Below are 13,717 nucleotides of genomic sequence, written 5' to 3'. Positions count from 1 at the left end.
GAGCTTTTATGTCTGAGCTTATGAGGTTTGATAATTTTCTAAATTTGCCTACCATAAAACACATAACTTCAAGCAGATGACTCAAAAAATCACATAATATTATCTGTGTATGTATTTACAGCTTGTGTTTCAGAGGAAAAACACATTCAGCAAGAGAATGACATCTTTTCAGGGATTTAAACAAAACACACCAAAAAAATCAGAGTTGAATTAAGGCTTACAAGCAGGAAGATATACAGCAATAATTGCATAACAACCTCCCTGATTTTCTGCATTGGCTCAAGGAAGCTCGCTGTACGAGCACACACTCTTTGGTACACTGTAGCTAAACACAGAAACTGCTTAAAATCCCAACTCTGGAAAAACTTCTGAAAAAAATTAATTTGAAATTCTGCTGCAGTCAGTGGGACATGCTTATCCATATTTATATGCTTGGCAGCAGAGGACCCAAAAGATCTACAGCAGGTTCCTCTTTGCCCTGGCACATTGAGGTCCTTTCAAATCCCACCAACCATTTACAGAGCTCCGGCTCTCAGCTGAATAAAATGCTTACAATAATCTGGAGTGCACAGTCTAGACAACCCTCATCCTGAGAACATATTTTCTACCACAGGGCACCAAAAGTCTTCAAAAAATTATAAAGAAGTAGAGAATTTCCTTCCCTTTGGAAAGAGTGGGGTCCATTCCATATGTTAGCTTGGACTCACCCTATCAACTGCTTTTTGCTACCTTCACAAAATGTATTAAGGGCCTAATATCATACTCCATTCCTACAGTGATCAACTTCTACAGACACATAAGTTATCGAATCTTAGTATGTAAACTGTTACAATCCTTGTTGTCAAGAGCAGTAAAAGTCTACATGTTGACACGTTTAATCAAGCTGAAAATTATAATCTAAAGCAATAGGATGACTTGACTTCTGTCTTCATAGAGAAGAAAGTGCAAACTCTTCTTTTTGCAAAAAAATAACATTTACTGATGATATACAAATTTTAAGAACGAAGAGTATGAACAAGCAAAAGCTGTCTTACCAAATTCTCTGACAAAGACACAAAAAGGAAATGCCAAAATGCCTTACATTAATAAGATGCAGTTTCTGACAGGCAGTTAACTATTTTAAAATCGTAGAACCATAGAATGGGTTGGGTTGGAAAGAAGCCTAAAGAATATCCAGTTCCAACCTCCCTGCCATGGGCAGAGACACCTATCACTAGACCAGGGTGCTCAGAGCCCTATCCAGCCTGGCTTTGAATACTTCCAGGGATATGGCACCCACAATTTCCTTGAGCAACCAGGGTCACTACCTTCATAGTGAAGAATTTCTTCCCAATATATAATCTAAACCTGCCTTCTATCAGTTTAAAGCAATTACTCCTTGTCCTATCACTCCATGCCCTTGTAAGAAGTCCCTCCCCAGTTCCCTTTTCAGCCCCTTTAGGTACTGAAGGTACCTAGATAGAGGTCCCCCAGATCCTTCTCCTTTCAAGGCATGAGTGATGCTGAAAACCATGAGACTGACTTACCTCATTTCCCTGCATAGTACAATCTGTTTATTCTACAATGGGAAAATCCCTTTTTTTTTAGTCAACTTCAAAGTTTATTTTGGTGCAAGATTCCCCTCAGATACAGCAATGTGACCACCTGACGTAAGCTGGAGTGTGGTAATACACTTCCATATTGCCCTTCCTCCTTCAGCATCTTTTGCAATGTATGCTGTTCACACGCCAAATGCTCTTTCACCGATAAACTCTTTATTGAGAAACTAGGTAAACTGGCCAACTATGTGTACCAATTAAAGGTAAAACAGATAAAAACTGGCTAGAGGAACACACAAGCAGAGATTTATAACAAGAGAGAGGAAGATTGCTGGAGAGGCAAGAGAAGGGAAGAAGTTAAAAATGGTCTCTGAAAATTAGAACAATTTAATTTGTGTCTGTATACATCATGTGTTTACATTTCACCATGCTAAGAACAGGATCCACCAAGAAACAGTTCTGTTGTATGAGGAGAGGCTCCAACAGTTTTGCACAGGACTCTGCTGGGAAAGCTTGTCCAGGAAAGGTCTTCCCCAAGACCCCTACCAGAACCTGCAAGCAGTTTGTAACTTGCTCCCTGGCAGAGCTCAGACACTCACAAATTGAGTGACAGCTGGGCATGGTTTTATGGAGCCTAGCAAGGCCCACACAGCGCAGCTGGGTGCCTGTATCCCTTTGCAGACCTATCCACTAGAATTTTACTCAAGTTTATACAGGCCATCTGTGTAACAGCCCAAGTGACAATGCCGATGCACTGCCACCCACCGCACCAGTGACTGAGCAGCAACGCCGTCTCGCTCTTTTCAACCACTTTCTGCCACAGACCTCTGCACTATGAGCCACTGATTCAGAAACAAAAATCCATGCAGGGCCATTTCTCATGGAAAGCAGAGTTAAACACCGTGGGCAGCAATCTGTAAGGCAGTGCGGGTCTGAGAGGCAGATGCCCTAGCAGGGGCAGATCTGGTACTGGTTAGAGAGCCACAGCCTCGGGTACATTTTGAAAAGCTTACATATTGCACAGCTCCTTAGCTACTCCACACTGTGCTTCTGTACACTGCACTATAAAATCTCCCAGTGCAGTAGGTGGGCTGGCTATTTTTAAAAGTGTTTTGGATGAGTTTAGGCTGATTATTATGCCTCTTTGATTCTCCTCCTTTTTGCAAAAGAGACTGAGTTTTGACTCAGAAATAAATACGTCTGGCAAAAGAAAACAAAGTCAGGCTTTATGTAAAATTTACACTGAACAGAAACCTAAGTCTAAGTACGAGGCAAATCATTTTGATAAGTGGTTAATAAGTTAATAAGGATACTATTCACCAACCCACTGCAGTTGAACATTATAGTGATTTATAATCCTCTGGAATGTTTTTTACTGGTGTATTTATAACTGCTTACACCACATGGTCCTCACATGGCTAACCAGCTCTGCAGGATCTGTTTGTTATTTAAGAAAAGCATATTAATGAAATCTTAACATAAAGTGAGTGACCAGAGAATATAGTGATGGATATTATATTTTATAATCCATACATGAACTAAAAAATTTACCAGACCATTCTTTAAATAACTGTTAACCTATTGAGCCAGCAGCAGTAATTCATGCATATTAAATAAACAAGAAAGTAAAGGTTACAATGGAAAACTGTTCTGTTGCTGTAAAAGTGGAACCTAGTGAGCTCCAAAGCTCACAAGATGCTGCTGAATCCATTCTTAGGTTAAAGAGTTTGAAGCTCAGCCTCAGGAAGTGTTTTAATTTGAATTAATTTGCAAATTAATTTGAATTTAATTTAATAATGAAGTGTCTTATTAATTCTTCCTGGCCAAGGTTAGAGAAGGATGTTGTATGCACTATCTGTGTCCTTTGTCATGCAGCTGGCAGCAATGCTGGACTTTCCTAGGATTCTGCAGGAGTAGCTAAGGAAGACCTCACCACTTCTCACTACAGCAGGCACTCAGTGTTCAGAGTGCACTCCCAGTTGCTGCAACAGAAGGGTTATGAACTCTTGCACTTCCACAAGTCCATTTCAAACAGACTTTCAGTGCCAATAGTCTTGCACAAAAGCTTGTTTACAGATTAGGAAAATGAACAGAAAAATAATGCAGTTGCTCTCATGTCAAAATTTAACTGGACTCCAAATATTTTAGGATCCAAGGTCCTACAATTCACATCCAAATATAGACGTCGACACATAAGGAATAAGGTAATTTTAATACAAAGATAACTCCTAGAACATTGCTTGAGCTTTATTGACTAGTTAGAAAGACAAACTAAACAGCCAGCTTATCCTGGAAAGCATGAGACCCTTTTTCACAAATGACTGTGATCTGTTTAGTGGGACACAAGACTGGACTCAGCACTTCTATACTGCATGCATCCTTTGGGTCTGAACTTTGGTTACCTTCCTTGTCTCTATTCTTTTGAGATCCAGCACTAGCTGTATTAACAGTTTTCCCTAGTTTCACCTAGGTGGCTTAATTTTGAACTGGAACAGAGCAGAGGAGAGTTGCTTGAACAGCAACCCCCAACCTTTAACCATACAGCAACAATTAACAGCAACTTCTGCCACCACCGCTTTGCACTGAATAGAGGTCTCTGAACAAACAGACCCTTGCACACCAGCCCCAGGAGCCTGAGAGGCTGCAGAAACATCAGTAAGAAAATGCACAGTCCAGAGTCTGACATGAGCTGTGTGGACTAACACAAAGTTACATCACAAGCCCAAAAGAAGTTTGAACAAAGTGCAGCTACAGGCAACCCCTCTGTTCTGTTTCCAGATCAAATAATAAGTTGGTTGTGGGTTTGAGCACTTCTGTTTGTTTGTTTTGCACCTCTTTCTGAGACCCTCTTTGTCTGACCTGAGTGTACTGCCAAAAGTTCTATCTGGACCAGTATACTTCTCACTGCAAGTGCTACATCAGCAACTTAGCACATTGGAGAGCTTCTTACTAAATTCAAATTTGCCCTTGTACTTGGAGGCGTATAGCATGTACTTGAGAGCATCACAGGCATATCAGTTTTTCTCTCTGTGTATCCAAGGATGACGTTGCAGGGTACAACCTAAATCATCCCACTTGCAATGTAAATAGTCCAGCACTACTTCCCCTCTATACACACTAAGTACATCCCTAAGGCATGCAGTCATTGCAAAGCTTGCTGCTGGTAAAGACGAAATGCTGACCCACAGTCCTAGAGCTATTGTGGGAACATGTCCGGTCAAAATCTGGTATTTCTGCAGCACAAACATACCCTGTGTGTTTATACCGTGCTTGGAACATTTTTATATGGTTCTGCATCATTTTGCAAAGTAGTAAAGTCCTCCAGGGCCACATAAAATCTCTGGAGAAATGGGGGGAAAAGGCAGGAATGGGGGGTAGAAAAAATAAGAAATTACTCGCAGTAGTCTGTGAACTTCATGAATCTATTACAGAAACCCCAGATGCCAAATTCAGTATAGAGCTAACTTCCAGCACCCATTACTCACCCTGCTTTTGCAACATGAGTAAGTCATGTGTGGAATAAGATACTGCTCTGCATGAGACATCCATGGTTCAGTATAACCTGGATCACACCACATGAGGGATTTTCTGTCCCAAAAGCAAAGAAGAAAATTGAGTGAAAAAGAAAGTAGAAAAATATAACAGTGTGAAAGTTCCAGGTAAACAATATCAGAGGGACAAAATATGAGTTGCAGTTCCATATATATACCCTGAACTCTGATTTCAGAGTAGATACACATACCATGTTGTTGTCAGGCATTTGCCATGGGGTAGATGATTTTGTTGGACCTTCTGGAGGGAGGAGGGAGAATGGGTGGTCAGATATTTTTTATCATCTTTAAAATTACTGGAATTTCTTTCCAACTTTGTTTCAGCTGCAGCTTAGTTTCTTCCAGTGTTCTAAGCATACCTTACCCAACGTGTGGGCTAGGCAGGCTTTAGAAATTGAAACAAAACAAATTAGGAAATTACCTCTTGCTTTTTCATTCTGTCTTTACTTTCTCAATCTTTCACCATTTCACACAGATTCCAAGATGTATCCCCACTGAGAAATGCATGGCATGTTAAATAAGGAGTAGTTTGATCAAATAACAGACTCAAAACACAGCTGTTTCCACGATCAGTGGTCCAGTCTCCTTCTGTCCCATCCCCTCACCAGTCATTCTTATGCGAGCCCCACATTTCATATCTTCCTTCTGTGGTCTCCAAACACCCTCTTCTTTCCCTTTTCCTCTTTCACTTGCTTCTTTTCCTCCTGTATACATGAGGACACCACCTCCACTCTCATACTCAATCTCTCAATAAAAAAGGTGACATTTTATATCAAAAATAAAAAACTAAGCAATTGGGAGTAATGACAAAGGAGGTAAGACTTCAAGAACAATGCACCAAGGAAGCAAAAATGTCTATACTGGGCTAATGTAATCTCTCTGTCCTGGCTTAATGACAAAAAAAACCCAAACTGAAAACATTGTTTGGAACCTAACCTGTTAAGTTCTTAAAATTTCCATCAGTTAGTGGTTTGGGGATTTCCTGTGTGGCAGCTGGCATCCAGACTACCATGCTCCGTATCCATACATAAATTTTCTCAATTAATTTTTCATTGTCTCCCATTTTGTACTTGTGACAAACAGTAATTAATTGTCATTTGAATGTTTGTACAGAACTAATACACAATGCTTCCATTAGTACCCTGTATGACTGCTGACATACCACATCCAATCCATACAGCCATAAAGTTTTGTTTCACATCCAGTCAGTAGTCACAAGCTGATATTATCTTCCACAATAAAGCCAAAACAACTATCGTTATATCACATTTATTTTCTAGCTTCAAGCAAGTGTATAAGGGCAGCTTTGGAAAATATTCTCAAAATACCTTTTCCAATTCATTACTCTGTAGTGCCAATGGTCATGTAGTGCAAATTAACTTGTATGTTTTTGGATGTAAGCCTGACAGTGAATGCCAACCACTGATTTTCCACAGCCCAGACTACACACATTCACAAATGGTTGTAATACTTATAATAATGCTTTGTTAAATGGCAAGTTTTAAGAGGGTTAATGTTGCCTTAAGAAGATCAGATGAACAAAGTAGTCACTGTAGCAGTTTTAGCCTACTTTTCAAGAGTTACTGGACAACATGTGGTATACGTACATGCAGAACAGTGCTTTTATTTGGAAACATGATTTTCAAGAAATTTCAAGTTTTGTTGACAGTTTTTCAAGAATTTGTGTAGTTTCTGCAGCTGCATATCATATGGTTTTCAGAATGGGTTGACTCAGACACACCCAAGTATTCTTGCAGGGCTCTGTTATTTACAAGCCACTCTGTTAAAGGCAGTTATGATTTGGCTATACTCATTACTTTGTTTTCATTGTCTTCACATGCTTTCACGTCTTTGTCTTGATACTGCTATGCTTCCTAGCAACATGGAGAAACTTAAGATTTGCTCCTTCAAAGAATACATGGCCCCAACCCAAAGAGTCCCACTGACCACAGTGAATTTTTGTTAAGGTTAAACAGGCAGAACACCATCAAGAGCAAAAGCAAATTCTAAATCTGAATTAGGGGGATAATATGGCCTATACTTGTAATTTTCTGCAACAAAAAAACTTTCAAAGTGGCTGAAATTCTGACCTTACTAACAACACTGACTAACCCTCTATGGACTATTTCACTAATAAGGTTCCTCTGGCACATGCACCTTACAAGTTAATTCACTTCTGCTGTTATTTCTAATTTGAGAGCCAGATGCCTAAAAAATTATCAGAATGTCTATTCCTTAAAAATAAGTATTAAAGAAAGGTATGAGGGATGGAGAATCCTGAATATATAAACTCAGAAGCTTCCAATTTTTCATGTATCTGACACAATTTTCTTAATGGTTGCAGCATAGTTTACTAACAGGGCATTTGTCTTTTTCATTTATTTTCTTTCCCTCTTTTTCCTTTAAATTTGCAGCTGCAAATCAATGCAAACTCATTCAGAGATTACCCAGGAGAAAATTTCTATTTTGTAAAGTGAACCTTGTGCTTTTGGGACCTCTCTGAAAACTTTTAACAATGTTACACCCTTGGGCCTTTCTGTCCTCCAATTCCTAGGTTGAAAGCTTGCATTTTCACTAGCTGCCCTTTTTAAGTATGCTTTTGTAAAACTGCACTGAAGTGAAAAATGTTCATGAAGAACTTTGGTTTATTATTTAAAATAGCAAAGGTAGCTCTTCTGCCTCAATCCTGGCATCTTATAGTTTTTTGGTTTTTTTTTTTTTTTTTTTTTTACATTTTGGCCAAAAATATCAATAAAATAAAGCAATTCCCAGTCTCCTATGTTACAGCCAGAAAACTGATTACATTATTACTGGATAACATCACGTCTTTGGGATTAGGCTGCTAGCTGAGGTCTTATTATAGTAGTGAATTCAAACTACCATGGTTAGCAATGTCAGCATTTCAATTATAATAGTCTCTTCCTCCTCCTCCTCCTCCTGTCTTTTCTCAAAGGGCTGAAATTTGGACTTAAAGATGAACTTAAGGTTGAAGCACTGACAACATAATCCATGTCACTAAATCCACGGCTTATCATTTTAGCACATTTCTGACAAGTAGCTTTAGAGTATTTTTAAGTACAGGCCCGACTTCATGCCTTCATCCTACATCCGAAACTTGAGCGTATATGCAGAGTATGTAGCACTCATTACCATTACCTTTGTGGCTTGAGCTTCTCAATAAATGAACTTTTAATAATCTCTTCATTTTAGGGAGCCACTGGTTTTAAAACTATGCGTCCAGCTGACAGCTTGGACTGAAAGATGTGTGTTGCTACAACTTCACTTCAAAATTCTGTTTCAAAACAGGGATGTCATACACAAAGTATGTTTCTCAAAAGCACTGCTGGTGCTGAGCTACGCAGTGTAAAGAATCTGAAAAGACTCCACCTGGGAGGTCTGATCAAATGTGGGAGACCCGCTGTAGACCCGCCATGAAGACGTCTCCCATACGTTTTTGCTGGGACGTGCCAGGAGGACTCCATGGAAACCACAGGCAGCTAAAACCCTGCCGCGTGTTTGCCGAGCAGGGCAGAGCACAACGGTGATGACACCGACGCTGCCCGTCACTCGGACTCCGGGTCCCTGTCCCGGTCTGCGCCCCGCATCCCCTCCCCGCCCCGCGTTAAGCGGGCTCTGGGCTGTGTTTGCCTTTGTCCGTGTGAGGGCGGGCGGCTGTCCCCTGGGCACACGCCGGGCGCACCTCGGGGACAGCGCGGGGCACATCGCCCGGGCTGCACTGGGGGCCACGGCCGGGGGTCGGCCCAGCCCCGGCCCGCCCGCCCGCACCAGCCCTGGCTCCGGAGCGCAGCCCCGCCGGGAAAGGGGCGCGAGGCACGGCCACCCCCTCCCGCGTCCGACGGTCACTTACGTTGGGGGCGGGTGCCGCCGGGAGCGCTGCCGGCCGCGGGGACGGACCCCGGCCCGCCTCCGACAGGGGAGCCGGCCGGGAGGGGGGCGGCCTCCCGTTCGGTGTCGGAAGGGTGAATATTTGCCGGAAACCCGGGAGTTTATTCCACTTGGCAGAAGCGGAGGGGGCCGGGGAGGGGGCATGGGTGCGAGGGGTGGCCCACGGTTCCCGGGGAAGGGGGCGAGGAGCGGGCCCGCGACGTGCCCGCTCCCCGCTCGACTGTCGGATCCGCTACCCGGCGGCTGCCGCGGGCCGCCGTGAGTCACCCCCGGCCACGGCAGCGTCAGCCTCGCCGCGGCGTTGGCAGCCAGACGAGCCGCGGCGCGGAGCCGCCGCTGTCCTCGGATGAACCCGGCGGGGCTGCCAGCGCCAGCCGAGTGCGCGCAAGGCGAGAGCCGAGGCTGTGCCGGCGCGGCGGCGTGCGACACCCCTGCGGCGGGGATGGCGGAGACGGGGCGGGGGGCGGGAGCGGGGGGGGGCAGCCCCTCGCGGCCGGGCCGGAAAGGTAAGCGTGGGACAGGGATGGTGCGCCGGGGGCACGGTCACGCAAAGGGCACGGGGCGGGGGGGGAGGCGCTGCCCCCCGGGCCGCGCGTCCCCGAGGCGGCCCAGGGCGCGGGGAAGAGGCGGAGGGGGTCGTGGGGGGCGAAAGCCCCTACGCTCCAGGCACGGGGCAGATGGCTTCCGACAGTGGGGATGCTCGTCGGTGCGAATGGCAAACCCCACTCGGGCCCTGCCCTGTTAAAAAAAAAAAAAAGACAGCATCCTCTGCCCCGCGGCGCAAAGATCCGGCTCCTCTTGGGCGAAAGGTGCCTCGCTGCCCAACAGCCTTATCTCCCTTCTCCTGGCCGCGGGGAGGGGCAGGAAATCATCGGGGGCAGCTGTCGGCAGCTGCTGGCGATGTCTCGAAAGCCACAGGCAGGGTCACGGCCGCTGCCGCGCTCCCACCGCCGTGTCCCCGAGGTGGTGTAACCCGGGGAGGGGGGGGTTCATGGGCTTATCCACAGCCTCTTCCTTTGCTCCCACCTGTCATCTTTAGTTTTTCTTTATTTCTTTGCTCTCCGCCCTCCCCATCCCCTACAGCTGGAGCGAGCGAGTCCCTAAGGACAGGGAAGGTTGCCCACGCGAAAGCACGGAGAGTTTGAACCCCGGGAGGACATCTTCTGCCCTCTGCCCCTGACCTGGGCGTTCCCAGCGCAGCGCTTCCCCTGGGGCTTTCGACGAGCCCTGGCCACCGGGCTGGGCTCCGCCGGGGGCGGTGGGGCGCCGCGCTCCCCACGAGGAGCCGCGCTGGGTGGTGGGATGCGCCGGGGAAGGGCTCGACATCAGGGAGAGGAGACCCGGGGAAAGGGCTTTTAAGGAAATTCTCCCTCGGTGATGTGAGGCGGGGTGGGAGGGACGGAGCCCCTCTTTGCCCCGGGAGGGAGAGCCTTATTCGCACACGCAGATCAGGTTGTCGCAGTGCAGCAGGTGCCTCCGAACCCCTTCGCTTCATCCCCGCTCCGTCCCTGAGAACAGCGCCCGAGGGAACCCACAGACACCACCTTAATAACCTAATAATTAAAAACAACAACAACAAAAACCCCCTTCTGCCTGTCCTTAATGATCCTTTACACACATTCCCCAGCCGCTCCCTCCCCCGTCCCCCCAGTGAAGGGCACTGATTATTCGCACTCCTCTGCTTGCCGAGAGCGCAGCCTGATGAAAGGACTTTATCCTCGAGTGACTCCATCGCTTGCTCCTCCTCCTCTCCCCAGCCCGCCGGCCGCCTCGCTTCGCTCTCAGCCCTAATTGGGCTCTTGCTAATATGATTAAAGCCCAGTTAAATGTTTCTTGATAAATCTTGTCAAGAGAGGATCCCCCTCCGTCCCCTCCCCTCTCTGTCGGTTGTCAGAAGCCCGGTTATAGACAGGACATGCCCGGCTCCTGCTGTTCATACTCTGGTGGGAAGTTGGCATTTCACAATTGTTCCTTTAACAGGGTTGTTTTGGAGCCGCTCCTGGGGATTGTTGCTCTTCAGGACGGGCTTGCTGATAAGAACCGCCCGTGGCTTTTATGTAACACGTTAGGATTTGGTCTTAGTCCCAAAATCGCACTGTTTCTTTAGCCTTTTATTTCATACCCACTCTCCCTCTCCTGCTCTCGCTGCTCTTAGTAGCCTGTTCCCGGAAAGGCTCTTGCTCGATGCGAGCCGGCCAGGCGCGATCGCCCGTGTAAAAGCAGCGCAGGTCCCGGCGGAGCTGCGCGGGGGCGGAAGGTGCGCACCGGGGGCTGGTCCCGCACAGCCGGCCGCTCCCGCCCCGGCTTCCCGGGAAAAGCCCCTTTACTTCGGCTCCTCTCTCCTCGCTTGGAGCCCTCGGGAGAGGCTCTCCCTTTGCTTCCCGTCGTTGTGCGAGGCGCCCCGATCCCCCGCAAGTTTTGCGGTAGCAACACGGCAGTGAGCGCGCTCTCTGCCCTTCGCCTGCGTCTGTTTCCTTGTGGTTTCACTGCAATTGAACTCGGGGGGTTAAACCCCATTCCGCCCCCGTTATCCCTGGGGGAATGTGGTTGAATTCGTAGGAATTAGGAACTAGCAGTCGGCGTTGGAGGGTGAGGGTGGTCCCCCGGGCGCCGGGCCCCCTGCGGCCAGCCACGGGCTGGCAACGCTGCGCCTGTGCTGGCGGCGCGGACCAGCTCGTCCCCCGTTTCGGGGGGGCTCGCTGGTGGGCCTTGTTGGCTCGCTCCCACTTTGGTGTTCAGTTTTCTTTGGGATTTCAGAGGTCCGGCAGGGTCTTTTCGAGGGCGTTTGGTGGTTGCTGCTTCAGCCTTACTGGACTGGGAGGCTGCGGGGGCTGTAGTTGTCGAGGGGGGATGGGGACGGGCTGTTTGCTCCCCTGTCGAGCCGTGTAGCCATGGCCTGGAAGCTCTTCGATCCGCGGCTGGAGATGGTATTTCCCGATGGCACACCTGGCCCTGGCTCCACCCCGCGCCCCTCCGCAGCAGCCCGTGCCCCGCGTGCCGGCGGAGAGCTGCTGCCACACCGCATTTCCACGGGGGGCACGCACTGCCTTCACAGGTCGCCGAGGGACACGGACCGCTGCCTCTGTCCCATATCCCGGCGAAGAGCCCCCGAATCCCTCCCGCTCGCCACCGTTTCAGCCCCACAGGCTGCTTCTCTTCATGCCCGAGGGTCGCCCGGGGACAGGTGGCAGTGCGCTGCCCCGTCCGCCCTGGGGGCCGCCGCTGCGGGGACGGGCCTGCGGGAGGCAGCGGAGGAAGAAGGTCAAAACCAAACAAACGAAAAATCACCCCCAGCCCTGGGGAGCGCAGCTCCAATAAAGGCGCTTATTCCCTGGGCGGTGGGAAACCCGAGTCAAGAGGCAAACACAGCGATCTCCCTCCCCGCCGAGCCCCGCTGCCTTCTCCGTGCGGCGGAGCCCGGGGCCGCGGGGCTGAGCCCGGCGGGGCGGGCGGGGGGCGCGGGGCCGAACCCGGGCGGGGACCTGCGTCCCGCGGAGGTTTCTCCGCCTTAGCTCGACCCAGCGGAGCGTCGGCCCTCCTCAGGCGAAGTTTCAGCCGCTGTTTGAGGATGATTCCCTCTCCTTACTCGTTCTTTCCCCTCTCCCCTGTGTGTTCCCCACCAGGGGGGGGTCTGGGTTTGTGCGAGACCACAAGACCTGCGGCCCCTTTGGCCCAGGGCTGTCGATTTACCCGAGAAGAGTCCCAAATAAGCAGCTGTTTGTGCTCTAGCTGGAACGCTGGAGGCTTTCTAAGAATGGCGCTTTTCTTACATGAGGGTTGTTTTTTTTTAATTTAATTTTATTTTTATTGGTACATCGAACCAGCCTACAGCATTGCTGGCGTCTTTCCACCAGGTGTCTGGGGCTTAGAGAAAAATTCAAATGAATCTGAAAATTGTGAGACAGTTTCCCTCCCGTTCTCCCAAATAAAATATGAGAAAGAATTAGTACAAACTATCCAGGAAGGGATTCAAGATGGAAAAAGAAAAGCACCTTCACTCCACCAGAGTGGTGAGGACCCAGAAAGGCCTTCCGCAGTCATGAAGGAATCAAAGCAGCTGGAATATGAAATTTGACTGGTTTGAGAACCAGCTTCTGAGATCTGGTTACTACCCTCAGCAAGGAACTTGACCCCGTGATCCAAAACATCCCTTCTAATACTCTTCCTAAAAAATAATAATTTGCCTTTCTGTACACCAAAAAAAAAAAATTTCAAGTACATTGCACACAATAAACTACTCTGCTTCACAGCACTCTTGTAGGTATGAGTCCCTATTCCCATTCTACAGAGTTTGCTCTAGGGGTCATACTTTGAGCTGGCAGCACTTGCTCGATCGTGAGACCCAGAGCTCCCCACCACCACCCAGCACTGCTTTGCTCACTGAAGTCCCCCATGACACTGATCCTGTTAGGAATTGAGAGAAGGCTGTCTGCAAATACAAGGGGCTGCTTTGCAAGATCCAGGGAATACCAGTTCTGGATGTTATTTTAAAGCAAGTATATGATATGAGGAAACAGACATGGAACTGGGGTGGTTAGGTTTTAAGCTATCAGTGTTTGACTATTATAATTATTTACTTAAACTCCATTTAGTCTTGATAAGTAGTCCTTTACTTTTAGAAGAACCCAGCTGAACTTACTGAAAGATTTTTTACTCACCTGACTTACAAAACAATCGTTTTCTGTCTGAATAAATAGAGAGGACTGACTGACGCTCATGCTT

At 47.8% G+C, this 13,717-nt stretch overlaps 1 long non-coding RNA gene across 1 annotated transcript in view; it reads right to left on the bottom strand.

Annotated features, from left to right (window-relative positions):
* LOC116445149 overlaps nucleotides 1-9,424 on the bottom strand; it is a 274,986-nt gene extending 265,562 nt beyond the window's left edge. Inside the window, exon 1 of the long non-coding RNA XR_004240674.1 lies at nucleotides 8,958-9,424. This is a non-coding gene — a long non-coding RNA (uncharacterized LOC116445149). The remainder of the gene's footprint in view (nucleotides 1-8,957) is intronic.
* Between the last annotated feature and the right edge of the window lie 4,293 nt (nucleotides 9,425-13,717).

This window comes from Corvus moneduloides, chromosome 6 (assembly GCF_009650955.1).
Source record: "Corvus moneduloides isolate bCorMon1 chromosome 6, bCorMon1.pri, whole genome shotgun sequence".
Lineage (NCBI taxonomy): Eukaryota > Metazoa > Chordata > Aves > Passeriformes > Corvidae > Corvus > Corvus moneduloides.
Note: the sequence above shows the minus strand (reverse complement) of the source record. Positions and strands in the feature narration are given on the sequence as shown.